We start from the raw sequence: 16,563 nt of genomic DNA, 5'->3' as shown, positions 1-16,563 counted from the left end.
CCCAAGGATTTAGCATAGTGCCTGGTATATAGTAGGTATTTAATAATCCCTATGATTCATTGATTGGTTGATACTCCATCCTAACCCTGATTCCTTTTGAATATTTTTGTATCAATGTTCCTTAGCTTTCCCAATTCCTATGACTTCTGTCTTCATTTTACCTAAACCTTTCTTTAGAAAAAGATGGGCATACCTGGTAGTCACTGGAAGTCATTACTCTGCTGATAAATTTATGGTTATAATCTGTCTAAATTGGCTAGGAATACTACTCATGTCTAGAAACAATTCAAGGCAAACAATGAATTTCTTTGAAGCATCTTGCTTAGGCAAACAGATTCAGTTATAGAGAAAATAATCACATCTGTATGCATCATCTGTTCCTCCTTTAAACAGATGTTGATGGTAACTAAACTTTATTAGAGACTATAGCATAGAATTTGGTATAAGATGATTTCTTTTTGCATTTAGTCCAAAGTTACTGGAGATGCCATAACAACTTTTGAGTTACTTGTGCATATGGTGATAGCTGGATTAACATCCTTCCCTCTCCCTTATACATTTACCTATCTTTATTGTGTTAATCAACTGGAACTTGGAGGAAGACTTTGCATTACCCATCCCCATTACCAGAAATTAATGCTTCTGCCTCAGAACACTTAGAATTTTGAAACTATCTAATGCAATTTATTTTCCATGCAAATTCACTTTTTTTGAGAATTATTTTTACTGTTTGCATGTGTGTGTGTGTGTGTGTGTGTGTGTGTGTGTGTGTGTGTGTGATTGCTACCTATTCAACTATAGGAGGACTCTAGGAAGGCTGGGATGCTGACATTTCACCTTAGTAGCTCCAAACAGAAATAAGCACAATGCTCTACACAAAGTTTTGTTTGATAAATGATTATTAAATTGTTTTATTGTTGGATTGAAGAGAGTTCCATAATGTAAATGATGAGTACTCTCCCACAGTGGCATTCAAGAATATTTGTATTCAGGGCTTTAGGTGTTTGCTTTTCATTTTCTATCTCAAACTATTAAGTTTTGCTTTGCTCTTTCATCTTATGCCTCTCCCTGAAATAATTCTGGGCACAGCTTGGAATAATTAACACGGATGCTCCATATTAATTAACATAGCAACATTCGGGGAGGGAGTAGAATGGGGTAGAGGAGTGGACAGAGGAATGAATTTGATCAAAGTCTTTGGTAACACAAAATGAATCTGAATAGATAATGCACAGGGAAACATATATTTCCTTCATTAGTGTTTATGGCATCTATAAAACCAAGTAGGAGCTTAAGGGCATTGTAGAGATGATTTTACAATGAACATTGTTAAATGTAAAATTATTAGGCCTAGTCAGAGCAGGAAAAGGAAAATTGAAACATTGTAGGTATTATTGGGAAGAAAATAATATCCTTACATGGAAGGGGCAAATGAAACCATGGCACTATGATAATCAACTGCCTATTTCCCAGTATTCTATTAGTCTACAAATTGATACATCTATAGTACAAACCTGACTTTGTATTATCTGCTTGACCCTAAGACTTTTCTTCCCATTCTCTCTCATCCTTCCTGCTCCCACTTTTCTACAAATAGTCTGTTTCTTCCCTCCCTTCCTACCTTCACAACTTACTCTTAGGAGCCTAATGCAGTCATTTTCAATTTTTGTCTCCCTTTCCCAGGGTTTTAGGTGCTTTAAGCTTTATCTCTGAATAAATAATGAAATAAATGCTCTAGAACCTGCCATGTGACAGGGATTCTTGTAGTTGTCTTCAAGTAGCTCTCATTCTAGTAAAACACAACTCTTTCTTCTGTTACAGAGAGTTCAAGCATCAAGGAAACTTTAGGCCAAGTATCCTTAACCTGGGAACTTGATCCTTTTTTTTTTTTAATGACTATATTTTAAAATATTGGTTTCCTTTGGGATCCCAGACAATGGCATCCCACCTCACAGGCTCACAGGTCTCTGCCTTTGTACTGGCTGTCCCACATGTCTGGAATGGACTCCTTTCCTCAGCCTCATACTTCTGCTTCTGAAGCACCATCTTTTGTGAAGTTTTCTGGAGCCCTCCTAACTGCTAGTCACTAGTCTCTCCCCTCTCCCTCTCCCTCTCCCTCCCCTCCTCTCTTCTCCCCTCCCTTCCCCTCTCTTCTCCTCTTCTCTCTCTCTCTCTCTCTCTCTCTCTCTCTCTCTCTCTCTCTCTCTCTCTCTCTCTCTCAGGGGATTGATTGGATTGACTGACTTTGCTGATTAACTCACTAAAAGTTAATTCAATTAAAATCACACCTGCCTGGCCCTCAAGAGGATGTGTTCTCGACACAGGACCACCCTCAAGTCCAGTGAACCCATGGATTTGGGTGATGCTAGCCAATTAGCTTGAAGCAATGTGCAAGGACTGCCTCTCCTCTGGTCTCAGAGAGAGCTTCCACTCTCAGTTTGTCTGGTGGTGGACTTGGAGGAAGAAGCAGGCCAGGCTGGAGCTCTAGGCTAGATAAGCCTTTTCTTAACTTTTTGAACACGGTGTTCTCTTTTTAGTAATGCTTGGTATGCTTTAATAAATGCTTAATGCCCCCAAACTGGTGCTAAAGCTTCTAATTTATAAGTAACAAATACATTAGAAACCACAGCTAATCTTCCCCAAATTTGGGACAGAAATAAGGTGACCAACACATATAGTTTTATACATCACACTTTCTATTTCTATCTCTATCTATTGTTGCTTGTTGTTCAGTCATTTTTTCAGTCATGTCTGAATCTTTGTGACCCCATTTGGGGTTTTCTTGGCAAAGATACTGGATTGGTTTGCCATTTCCTTCCTTCTCCAGATCATTTCATAGATGAGGAAACTGAGGCAAATGGGGTTAAGTGACTTGCCCAGGGTCACACAGCTAGTAAATGTTTGAGGCCAGATTTGAACTCAGGAGAATGAGTCTTCTTGACTCTAGACTGAGAATTCTATTCACTGTGCCACTTAGCTGCACACATACACATATATACACATACTATGTAGTATATGTTATATATAATATTTGCCAATTGACATGTATGGCTCTTGATAAAAGAGCAGAAATTTTTTTCATTCCTTGTTTTTGTATCTGCAGCAACTAACATAGTGCTGAACAGGCAGGTTTAATAAATTCTTGTTGATTGATTGATTAGAAAGATCAATCAAATTGAGGGGGAGGATGGTAGGGAGCAGTTTGGTATCACTGAAATAATTCTCTTTTCCCAGTCCCTTTTCTTCCCCTTATTCAATTCTCAACCCAACTGTTTTTAGTGTCTATCCCATCAAAATGTTCCAATATACCAACCCATCAAACAACATGTCATAGTCTATAGAGACATTTTTCATCCTTTCCCCTCCATATAAATTGTTAGGTTGTACTCTTTTAGGTACTCATGAATCTTACTGAGAGTAGTCTGCAATGTTGAGTTTGGTGTAATCACTACATTTATCTGTAGGGAATCCATTTTCTACCTGGTCCATGCCCATAGGACATCTTCCATGACCATGGCAAACATTCTATCTCATATAATTTTTACTTTTCACATTCATTAATGGGCATTTTGCATCTCTCTTATGCATTTATCATGTTTCAGCTCCCAGGTGTAAGCCCATGGAGTAGCCAGCTGTCTGTCCACTCCAAACTCCTGCCCTTCCCAAATAGAAAGGAAGGGAATCAAAGCTTTTCCACTGTTCTGATCCTGCTGAAGTAGGGCTTTCTCTTCTAATTCACTTCCCTTCCTCCTTTCTGTTTTGAAAAGGGAGGGGAAAAAGTGAAACTCCTCTAATAGTCTCAGACAACCTCCCCTCTCCTTTCCTCCCCCTCCCTCCCACCCTTTCCCTTCAGGCAAGGCAGTTTACTTAGTCACTACAACCAACAATAATAATAATTCACATTGCTATAGCTCACTCGGTGCCAGGAGCTTTATAATTATCTCATTTGATCCTTATAACAACCCTGGGAGGGAGGTCCTATTATTAACCCCATTTTACAGATCAGAAAATTGAGGCAAACAGGTTAAGTGACTTGCCTAGAGTCTGAGGCTAGATTTGAAGTCTGCTTTTTTTGACTTCAGTTCCTGCACCCTAGCCAGGATCACCTGACCTGCCGATTTTCAATAGATAATGAGAGATATACTTCTGGTCTCAGGAAGAGAGAAAGAAAACCTTTTTCTCTTCCTAGTCCCTTAAGAGTTCAACTATGAAACATAGAATAGAATAGCTCATAAAATATACCCCCTACCCCATCGTGTCCTTTGCTATCAAACAAGGATTGAAATCCTACCTGATAAATTCTCTGAAACAGAGAATTTCAGAGCTGCACTGCCAGCACTTTCCTCCTCTTCTGCCTCCAACTTTGCACACTTAGGAGACATTTAGAAGTGCACAGCAAAACAATGGAACATGAATTCCTTATGCAAATGCTTCAGATTGAACAAAAATTGGTAGTGCACAATGAAAGGTTCATGTAACAAGTGTAGAAAGTTCATGGGTATCAAAAAGCTCTGTAAGAGAACAAAAATGAGGGTAAAGAGACAAGATGAATCTTCTTCACACTCTTATCTATGAAACCAGCAGTAGAAAAGTTCATTTCTGCTGCCTGCTCCTGGCTGCCCTCTGCTGGCTGGTGCCTGTTTGCCAGCAATGCACATTTGCAAAAGTTTTTATTTTGTCTGTTCTGCCAATTTCTTGGCCAGCACAATGCTTTTCTTGACAGTCAAATAGGCAGATCTCAACCTGTCTCTTCCAAAACCATCTAGAGCTTCTATACCTGGGATTCTTACTTTGAGATTTTTGTAAACTTAGAATATATGCATACATTTACATTTATGTATTTGTATTGGCTATATTTCAATATACTTGGGGTTTTTTGTGCTGCTATTATTTTATTTTATTTTTTCAATAACAATAACAAAACATTATTGTGAAAAGAGGTACAAAGGCACAGAGGATAAAGACCTGGGTCTGGAGTCAGGAAGACTTGAGTTCAAATGTGGTGTTAGACATTAGCTACGTGGCTCTGAGTAAGTTTGCCTTACTTTCCTTGTCTGTAATGTGAGAATAACAATGCCTACTTCACATGTGAAGTCATGTGAAGATCAAATGAGATATAATATTTGTACAGTGGTTAACACAATACCTGACACGTTATGGATGTATAATAATTTCTTATTTCTTTCCTTCTTTCTTTCCTTCTGATTGACAAAGGTTTCCATGAAACAAACAAGGCTAAAGATTCCTCTCCAAAGGAACTATGAAGCTTTCTTGAAGCTGTTAGGTCAGACTACCATGTATCTGGATGAGAATCATATGTCATATTTCCCACTAGTTCCTAAGTTCAAGAAGGGCATGGATCATATCATGTTTATCTGTTCATTTCCATCAGGGAAGACACACACCCACATATCACCTATATAGCATATCTACTATGCTATACATATATAGCATATCTATATGCTCTACATATACTAGATCTTTGAAAAAATGTTTGCTGAATAAACAGATCAATGAATGCATGTTAACATGAAGGTAGGGTAGGAGATGTGGAATAGACTTTTGTGATATGAGAGGACTGGTCAAGAGAAAATCCACAAGACATTTGCAATGCAGATTCATTCAAAGTAAAAATTCCATTATCTTGTTCACATTGTTGTGTTTCACATCCTTCTCAATGTTTTAAAGATGACACACTGAAAGCTTCCTATTTTTTCTATGTACCTTTTTAACAAATAAATAAAAACTTGACTGATTTATTTTTATTGACAACTAGTTGTGATTAGAGTAGATGTTTTTTATTATGCAATGATTTTCCTTTGAAAGTCAAACATGCTGAAATTCATGCCTATTAGTTTGTGTGAGTGTGACATTTTTCAAAATTACACATTGGAAAATTAAACACCTACATTACACATAAAAATCCCATAAGCATTCAAGAATCCACATGTGCATGTTTCTCTATCATAAATTAAAGTGACTCTAAAGGAGGCCCGGGGCATGCATAATCTGCAAACAAAACCAACAGTTATATTATAGTGTAAACATATGGCAGCTCTATTGCTACTAAAATGATGATGTAATTACATTAGATTCACAGCAGTTGTACCATGGCTAAGCTCACTCCATGTAAAATGACTATCAAAGACTACAACCTATTTACTGACATGTTATGCTTGGTGAAGTACAAAACAATATTGAAAACTAGTTTTATTTGCTATTGAGAATTATTTATATAAAGTGGCAGTTATAATTAATGCAGTCAGAGTTCATAAAATGGAAACAGCCTGCTCAAAGATAGAGGGAAACTAGAAAGATTTGAGACATTACATACAGTCAAACTGGTTCACAGAGGATATTTAGATTTGATTCACTAAATACTTGACTCTAAAGCTAGCCTTCCTAATTGCATTTCAAGGCTTGATTAATCCAGGTTATCATTATCCTTTTGTACTTTCACAAATGTGCACTATTAATCCAGTGACCAATATCAGCCCCTTCCTTCTCTAGACTCATAGTCTCTCATCTATCACGTTCAGTAAATCACAATGAGGATTAAGATGGTGGATCAGTGCTCCTATTCACTTCAAAGGGGATTATCAACCGAAGGAGAAAACACAATGTAAATAAAATAGTCTTGAAAGGGAGTGAGTCAAGTCAGTCAACAAGCCTTTATAAAGGCTATCTTCCAGGCACTGTGACAAGCACTGGGAATACATATACAAGCAGAAATAGAGGTCATGCCTGCCCCTTAAAGGAGTTGGGGAGAGAAAAAGATATCTCTTGTGGAGAGGAAGGTTAAAAAGGTCAAAAGAGTAAGGAATGTAGTCTAGAAAAGAATGAAAATATGGTTGGCCTGTGTGTTGTCCTGAAAATGGAAGTTTGGGGACAAAGCAGAAAGAGCAGCCCTAAGAGAGGAGGGTACTTTGGATTTATTGGTTTCTTTGGCATCATAGAAAAAATCTACAGTCAGGAGTGGATCCTGGAGAATTAGGGCTAACATGGTTAGCCCCATGGTTCTGATTCTAATCCTAACCCTGTAACTTGGGTCTTCTTATTCACTGTGTGATTTGGGCCAATCACTTAACCCTCTCTGGTCACTTAACCCATACCTGTAAAATCTGTCACTGAAATAGATGATTGCTAAGTTCTCTTCCAGGTCTAAGATTCAAGGATCCTAGGGTTAGAGCTGTAGATGGAAAGTGAATGGAAAGATTCAAGCATATGCTGAAGGGTTTATGATGTCATAATGAACAAAAGTATACTACATTATTTGCAAATCATATTTAATGAAATCTAAGTCAAGAACTGAAATACTTTTAAAAGCAATTACCTTTATATACAGATAGAGGAATTTTGGGTAGGGGTGTTTATTTAGATAAAGTCAGATTTGAAAACAAAATTATTAAGTCTAATATTTGAGTTGATTGGCATAATTTATAACCTGGAAAGAAATAAAAGGGAAAGAAAGAAGAAGTTAGAGACAAAAGAAAGAAAGAGAGAAAGAAAGAAAGCCAACCAAAGCAAAATTGTAGAAAATTTCCCTGAAGATTTGAAATCATTTTTTCTGTGCCTAATGATTCCTGTAATTTCATTTATAAACTATTTGCACTGTTATTAAATCAAAATTTATTATACATGTTCAAAGTGTTTGTTTAGTAAGGAAATTAATTGTCTGGAATGCAGCTTCTTTTCTGGAATATATGTGTTATTAATTGGCATGCTTGCATGAACTATTTAACTGACAATTCATTCCTTACCATGACCTTAGCTGAACCATTAAAAATACAAAACAAAACAAAAACCTTAATTTGTGTAAGAAGCAAATTAATTCTATATATTAGTTGTTCCAAAGTTCATTATTTGAAAATGGTCACAGGATTATCTTCAAATAGAGTCACATAAACTCATTCCATGGTGTCTTTTGAAAGTGAACTTCAGCTAAAGTTGTTATGGTTTATCATTCAAAGAAGGATATAAAATAATTATGGCTCAGTGTGCAACTTTATGGCTGTTCAAAAAGTTTGATGTCGCATGAATCAGAGGTAGCAGATGTTCTCAGAAATATTCAGAATTCTTAAATGCATTCATATATTAGAAGAGTGGTGTGCAAAAAGATGCTCTCTTATCTTACAAGTCTTGGTCCAGCCCACATGATCACCAGTTAAGTCAAATTTTACATAAGGGAAAGAACCAAGCAAAGGACAGGGTAAAAGGGCCAGTTGAATACAGGAAGATTCTTATTTATGTGATGATTTGAAACCAGTAAATTATAATGCCATCACTTGAAGGCCAATAACAAAACCCCAAAATTCTATCTTTCCCCCAAATCTAATGTTCCAAAGATAAGGAACAACATTAACACAGATCGGTGACTAAATTGCCATAAGCAGCAAATGAAAAGAATTGAGAAAAGAATTTAATGAACAAAATGCAGAGTGTTTTGTTGTTTTTATTTTATTTTTGGTCAAGGTCTTTAACTTGTAATTTCATTATTGTAGCACTCCCAGTATAGAAACTCCCTCCACCAATGCAGTCATTCATAAATCACAATCTTAGAATGCTGATATATGTCCTATTTTGTGCTTATGTGACTTACCTAAGTTTGTACAACTAGTATATATCAGAAACAGGATTTGAATGGAGGATTTCTTAATTCCAAGGGTACCTCTTTATTGTTATTTATTTATTATTAAAATGATAAACATTTTTATTTATAGTTTTGAGTTCAAATTTTTACCCCTCCTTTCCTCTCTCCCATCCCCCTCACTGAGGCAGTAAGCAAATATGTGTTATACATGTGCAAGTATGTAAAACATTACCATATTAGTCTCTTTGTAAAAAAAACTTGAATAAATGAAAAAAATGAAAGAAAATAAAAAATAGCATGCTTCAGTCTGTGTTCAATCAATATCAGTTCTTTCTTAGGAGGTGGATAGTATATTTCATCAGTAGTCCTTTAAGATTATCTTGGAACATTGTATGACTAAGAGTAGTTAAGTCATTCACAATTCTTTATCAAACAATATTGCTGTCTCTGTGTATAATATTCTCTTGGTTCTGCTCGCTTCCCTATACATCAGTTCATATGAGTCTTTCCAGGCCTTTCTGAAATCATCCTGCTTGTCATTTCTTATAGCACAATAATATTCCATCACCATCATATATCACAGCTTGTTTAGCTATTCCCCAATTGATGGGTATTCCTTTGATTTCCAATTCTGAGCCACCACAAAAAGAGCCGCTATAAATATTTTTGTTCAAATAGGTCTTTTTCTCTTTTTGGGGTTGTCTTTGGGATATAAACCTAGCAGTGGTATTGCTGGATCAAAGGGTATCACTATTGATCAGAGAAAGGCAAATTAAAACAACTCTGAGGTATCACTTCACACCTATCAGAGTGGCAAATATAGCAAAAACAAACTATTGGGTCTTGGAGGGGATGTGGGAAAGCTGGGATGCTAATCTACTGTTGGTGGAGTTGTGAAAAGATCCAACCATTCTGGAGAGCAATTTGGAACTATGCCTAAAGGGCTATAGAGCTGTATATACCCAAGGCTACCTCTCTAACCACTATAATATGCTGCTTCTTATAGAATATTTATCTGCATACTTATATATTAATATAGTAACACAAATGGAAACTTTCTGTGGAATCAAAACAACAGGACTTCCCCTTTGCTTAATTTGCTTTACTTTAAAATATACTGGATTAAAAATGTCATTTATAGGGGCAGCTAGATGGCGCAGTGGATAGAGCACTGGCCCTGGAGTCAGGAGTACCTGAGTTCAAATCCAGCCTCAGACACTTAACACTTACTAGCTGTGTGACCCTGGGCAAGTCACTTAACCCCAATTGCCTCACTTAAAAAAATGTCATTTATATTGAAAGTGTAACATTTTTTAAAAAGGTGTTGGCAAATACAAATGACTTTTATTCTAAAAGTAGATTTTATGTAATCATACTTAAACCCTGATGGAGATAGTCCAGGACCATCAGCCTGAGCAACAGAGACTGACAGAGCCTAAATGACTTGCCCAAGATCACACAGTCAGTAAATGTCTGAGGCTAGATTTGAATTCAACTCTTCCTTACTCTAGACCCAGAACTCTATCACACTGTGTTGCCTCTCTGCCTCAAGAATCACGGAAATAGAAGAAACCCTGAGTCTACTGGGCCTTCTTTCATCCTGTTTCCCTTAGCCATCTTCACAGGATGTAATTCCTCTGAAGAATGGATCCACCATCCCTGCCACAATAAAAAACAATATGTTTCTCACCAACTGCCACCCAAAAAACAAGTAATCCTGCTAACTGAAAATGAAAGGCAACTTGAGGGAGAGATAGAAGGTACAATGTATCAGGTAAGTCAATCAACTCTTTTTTTTTTTTTTTTTTTTTTTTTTTTTTTAGTGAGGCAATTGGGGTTAAGTGACTTGCCCAGGGTCACACAGCTAGTAAGTATGTGTTAAGTGTCTGAGGCCGGATTTGAACTCAGGTACTCCTGACTCCAGGGCCGGTGCTCTATCCACTGCGCCACCTAGCTGCCCTGTCAATCAACTCTTACCACCCTGATCACCACCTCTCCTTATGTCCAGATGAAGCATAAGTGCTGTAGGAATAGCAGGGCCCCTCAGACCATTGATCCTGCTTCCCTCACAATCCTAGAAGTCAACATCAAGGGATCATAAGACTGAGCAAATTTTTCTGCTGGGGTTGTAGCCTTTTTCTCCTTCACAGCCATAGCTACTGAAGACACTGAAAAGAAACTTCTTGCCACCAAAATACTTGGAATTGAAAAATTATCACATTCAGAAAGGATAAAATTTTATCAGTGAGGCAATAATATTCTGAGAGATGTATTAAAATCTGCTTTGCTACTGTATCCTAAGGACCATGATGCCCTCTGGTCTGACTTGCCCCTGAATCAATCAATCAATCAGTCTCTCTCTCTCTTTCTCTCTCACCTATCATCAATTTCCCTCCCTCCCTTCCTTCCTTCCTTCCTTCCTTCCTTCCTTCCTTCCTTCCTTCCTTCCTTCCTTCCTTCCTTCCTTCCTTCCTTCCTTCCTTCCTTCCTTCCTTCCTTCCTTCCTTCCTTCCTTCCTTCCTTCCTTCTGTAAGGAATTGGTTGTGATTTGGGATTTCTGTGACCCCATCTTTGGCTGGGATTGGAGGCCCTGGTGTGCGCACCCGTGTGCTGGCCTCACACTGGACACCCATGTGTCTGCATGGGCCTGGCCAAATTATAATGACAGGAAGCCTGGTGAGGACAGGTAAGGTGGTCTTAGACATCCAGCCCTCGTCTTTGTAGAGATGTTTGGTAGTTCTGTCAATCAGGGCTGCCAGCCAATTAGCTTGGTTCTGTGTGTATGGTAGGCCCTGTTTCCTGTGGGAGAGGCAGCTGCTGGGAGAGAGAAGGGAGGAGAGTTCATATCGGTCTGAGTGAGAGAGGGAGAGGGACTCTCTGCAGCTGATTCTCTTTGAAACTGATGTTTCTGGGTGGTGGTGAGTTTGCAAGTTGTAGGTTTTTTTCCTTCCCATATTTCCTTTTTCATTGTCCCTAGTTCTATTAACCTTATTTATATTTAAATTTGTTACTATTAATAAACCCCATTTTGTTTCTTGAAAGAGGCTGTTAATCTCCTTTCTTACCCCAATATTACAGTGAGCCTCCCAATGAACTCTCCCTTTACTAAATTTTGGCCCTTATACTTCCTTCCTTCCTTTCCTTTCTTTCTTTCCATCTATTTATCTATCTGTATATCTTTCTCTCTCCCTTTCTTTTAATCTTTCTATTTTTCCATGTATATATCCATCCATTTGTCTTTTTCTCCTTCCACCCATCTATCCATCCACCTATTCATCTTTTTATCTACCCAAATATGCATGTAGTCATCTATCTTATCTATTCATCCATCCATCTACCTATTTATCTATCTATCCATATACCTTCTTATCTATTCATCCATCCATCTACCTATTTATCTTTCTCTCTATCCATATACTTTCCTATATATCCATCCATTAACTTTCTGTCTTCATACACATCACATATAAGTATGTGTTGGGGCAGCTAGGTGGAAGGGGCAGATAGGTGGTGCAGTAGATAAAGCACAGGCCCTGGATTCAGGAAGACAGGAGTTCAAATCTGGCCTCAGACACTTGACACTTACTAGCTGTGTGATCTTGGACAAGTCACTTAACCCTCATTGCCCTTGCGAAAAAAAAAGTATATGTTGTGTGTATCTCTATCTATCTATCTATCTACAGATTCTCCCTTATTAAAATGTGAGCTCCTTGAGTGGCAGGAACTGTTATTTTTCTCCATATATCCCTAATGCTTAGTATAGTTCATTGAATATAGTACAGACTTAATATATGTTGTTTTATTTGTGCATGCATAAATGCATTCATTCTAGCTTCCTATGGAATTATTTTTTCTCCCTGAAGTTCCATGCTCTCTTTGTGACATCTTCCTTCCTGGATCTAGATGATTATCTCACTCTGATGACCTATGCAAATAACAAGCCATCCATAATTTAGTTAATATATCTTATAGAGAGAGTATATGTATATATATATATATATATATATCTCCAAGGAAGATGTTTCAAGCAGAGGTTAAATGATTGGCCCAGGGTCAAATAGCTATAAGATGTCAGAGATGGGATATGAATTTAAGTCTTCCTGACTCCAATCCCAGGAGTCAATCCACTATTCCTCTATCATTAAAATTAACTTTCTTCAAACCATTTGTGCATACACTTATTTTCCTAAGATTAAATTTAAAACAATTTGAAAAATACTCATTTCATGTATCATATGGAAACAAAAGCAAATTATTCTTGTATTAAAATAAATCTGTTTTGGGAAAAAAGGAATTTGACACTAATTGAAAATATGATTCAAAGCAGGGTACTCCTTAAATCTACTGAAGGTCACTCATAGGAGGTGATCAGAAAGAATTATAAAAAAAAATGTGGTTGTCTGGATAACAAAAATAATCCTTGTGGAATGTTTTATTTTTTCCCTTTCTGATTCAGCTTCTAAGTGGATAATATTTTTTTCTACAAATTCAATTAAGATAATGAAGTTGTGAAGAAATCAAACTATAGGAAATTATCTCCAAATACTACTATTTTAACTGTTTCCAAAGTTGCTCTTCTACTGTTTAATAGATTATTTCCATTTACTCTATGTGTGACTACACACAAGCTAAATGTTGAAGTCATTCAAGATCCCCTGGGTCCTTTAAATATCATTATGCAATGTACCCTTTTTAAAATTGATTCTCTGCAAAAGCACAATCTTCTTTTTTGCTTGGGTGAGAGGAATTCCTCTTGGATTTTCTCTGTTTTGTATTGAAGGATTAATGAAGGCAGTTTGCATACAAAGCAATTAGCACATACTTGTTCTAAACAATCCATATCTATACTCACATAGATACTGTGTACAAAAAAGGAGAATAAGTTTCTGACACAAGAAGAATTTATAGAGATTTAGTCTTATACTTTAATGAGCTCCCAACAGTTGTTTTTAGGTTGGAATTTAATGTGAACAGACAAGCATGGGGGTTAAAATCAGTCCTATTACTCTGTTTATCTCACAATTCCCCGACATAAGTTAAGCTTTTTAAAAAGTTTCCAAGCATATTCAATTAGATGAAGTTTCTTGGAACGCAGATTAAAAGTGTTTCATTTTGTTACTATTTTAAGAAGGGATGATTTACTCCTAAAATTTGAATGATTATTTATTTCCCCCCAATATTGCATACAATAGTATGTGAATTTTTTGTACCATTCCAGCTTTAAGGAAAGCTTGGAGAGAGATGAATTCATATCAATGGTATTTGAGGATGCAACAGAAAGAAGACCAGAGAGGAAAGATGGATATGATGTGTAAAGATTTTCAAAACAATTTTTTAAAACCAGTCAAGGACATTGTAGCCACTACATTTTAACATACATCATAGTCCCAGATGTGCTTATAAAATAGGTAGAAGGGGCATTGGTGAAGACAAAGGTGCAGAAAGGGGATGAACTAGACCACATACATCTAGAAGAGCTCTGTGCTAGAGAAGATACATTTCTGAATGCATATATTATTAATTATAAACAAATATTATATATTATTTAATAGATAATAATTAATACTATATTATCATCAACATTGATATAACAAAATAATATATAGTTATAATTATATATTTTATATATTATTAATCATAAATTAATTATAATTTAAATTGTGAAAAAGTCCCATACTTTATTAATATCCCACAGATGAAAGCACAATGTCAATATTTATCAATCCAAATTCCTACTTTCCTATAAGTGCAAAATTTTATTAAAAATATCTTTGATATTGCATTAGGACACAGACAAGGTTTTACAAGTGATAATCCTCAATAGACCACATTTTCTCATCACAATATTAATTAAAATATGCAGAGAATACAAAATCCATCTTTGCTTATTTTTGTCACACAAAGATATCTCTCAAGCATATATATGTATGTATGTTTTATGCCTCCTTTGAAACATGAAGTTGTTCTTGGATATTTACATATATATGTATATATATAATTATAAAAGATCACATATATACTATACACACATACATATACATACACACACATATGGGGAGAGACACAAAAAACACCTTCTAATCATGTCTCAAAGGAGGCATAAAACAAGGAGAAATATGTTCACCAAAAGGGTCTACTACAGTCACTGAAGAATTCTACTGCAGAATCTGAGTCATAACTTCTTTGTAAGGGATGAGGTCTTCTAAAAGTTATTCATTCAGATGAGATAATATTGACTGTTTCAAGCCTTAGAATAATATAAAATCTTCTAAATGGTATCTATAATTAGTGAATAAATTCATTCATACACACATGTGTGTATGAATCTTATGCTCATTTGGAGGATGTAAATATCCTCAACAGACACAAGGAATTTTATAGAAGTGGAAGGTTTGGGAAGGAAAAGAATCACTTTTTTTTTTTAACATGTTGAGTTTGAGCTGGTGGTAGGAATTTCAGGTGGAAATATTCAATAGGAAGTTGATTTTGGTAACCAAGAGTTCATAATAGACAGTAAGGATGAAAATAAAGATTTTTAGAATCCTTGAACCTCTGGGATGTGAAGTGGTCACCAAGAGAAGATACATACACACATGCATACATATACATGTGTGTTATATAATTATATAGGTATTTTTGTATTTATGCATGTAGTTACAGATGTGATTTTATATTTATACATATAAATGGATATATGTATATAATTGTCAAAAGCAACACCAATACATTATTGGTGGAGCTATGAATTGGTATGACCCTTTTATAGAGTATTTTATAATTATGCTAAAAAAGAGAGTAATAACTTTTAATACAGAGATAACATTGCTAACCATACCCTGAGGAAGTAGAAAAAGAACAGAATAAGACAAAATGATGAAAAACAGATATGGTTCCCTTACATGGATATATATACACATATATACTAATATATGGAATTACATATATGGAAATATGTACTTAGAAATTATATATTTCAAAATTTTATATACATATATGTGTATAATACATACACACATATGTTATCAGCCATTTTGGTGGTAGCAAGAACTGGAGGCAAAGTAGTTGTCCATTGATTGAAGAATGGCTCAAGAAATAAATAACGTTTCCTTACTAAATACAATTGAAATTCTTTAGATCAGTATTCAAGGCAACCCATAATTTACAGTCTTAATTTTCCTGTCTTATGGAATGACTAAATGACACCAGAACTAGTGATTCTGAAGAATTAAGAGAAATGTAAGAAGACATATAAACTAACAGGTATTAAACCAGAAAGAACCAGGAAAATGATGAACTCAATGATTACAACAGTGAAAATGGAAATAAGAATAAGTTGGAACAGAATGCTCCAAGCTTGGCTCTGGGGAAGAGTTGACAAAATAGTCCTCCCTTCTGTCATTACAAAAGTGTGGGATTATTGGTGTGTAATATTGTATAAATCGTTAGATGTGGTTTGCGTGTCAATAGTTTTCTGAACTATTTTATTCTTTATTATAAGTTATGATTTAGACAATGGAGAAGGAATATATTTGGAAATGATTATGATGGAATCAATAATTTAATAAAATAAAAAGAAAAGCAAATTCAATTTAGCTTCCTCCAATGGTCTTTTGTTTCTATGTATTTGTAGTATTTGATATCCTACTTAGATAGCAGTAGTGTTTATACAGTCACTAATCAAAAAGATCTTTCAATTATTATCTATTCCCTGCTGAATAAAATTGAAATATTCTAGACCAATATTCAAGGTAATTCATAATCTAAGGTCATCTTAACTTTCCTGTCTTGCTGTCATTATCATCAGTATTATTACTATTTTCTTTCCAAATAATCTATATTCTAGCTGGCATGGTATTTCCTCTGCTTCCTAGCATCATCCCCATACATTTCTCACTTTCCTGCATCTGTACCTTTGCCCCAGATATTCTCAATACCTGATTTGCTTTCCCTTCCTCTTGCTTCTCTCTACCACT

Source organism: Dromiciops gliroides, chromosome 4 (assembly GCF_019393635.1).
Source record: "Dromiciops gliroides isolate mDroGli1 chromosome 4, mDroGli1.pri, whole genome shotgun sequence".
Lineage (NCBI taxonomy): Eukaryota > Metazoa > Chordata > Mammalia > Microbiotheria > Microbiotheriidae > Dromiciops > Dromiciops gliroides.
Note: the sequence above shows the minus strand (reverse complement) of the source record.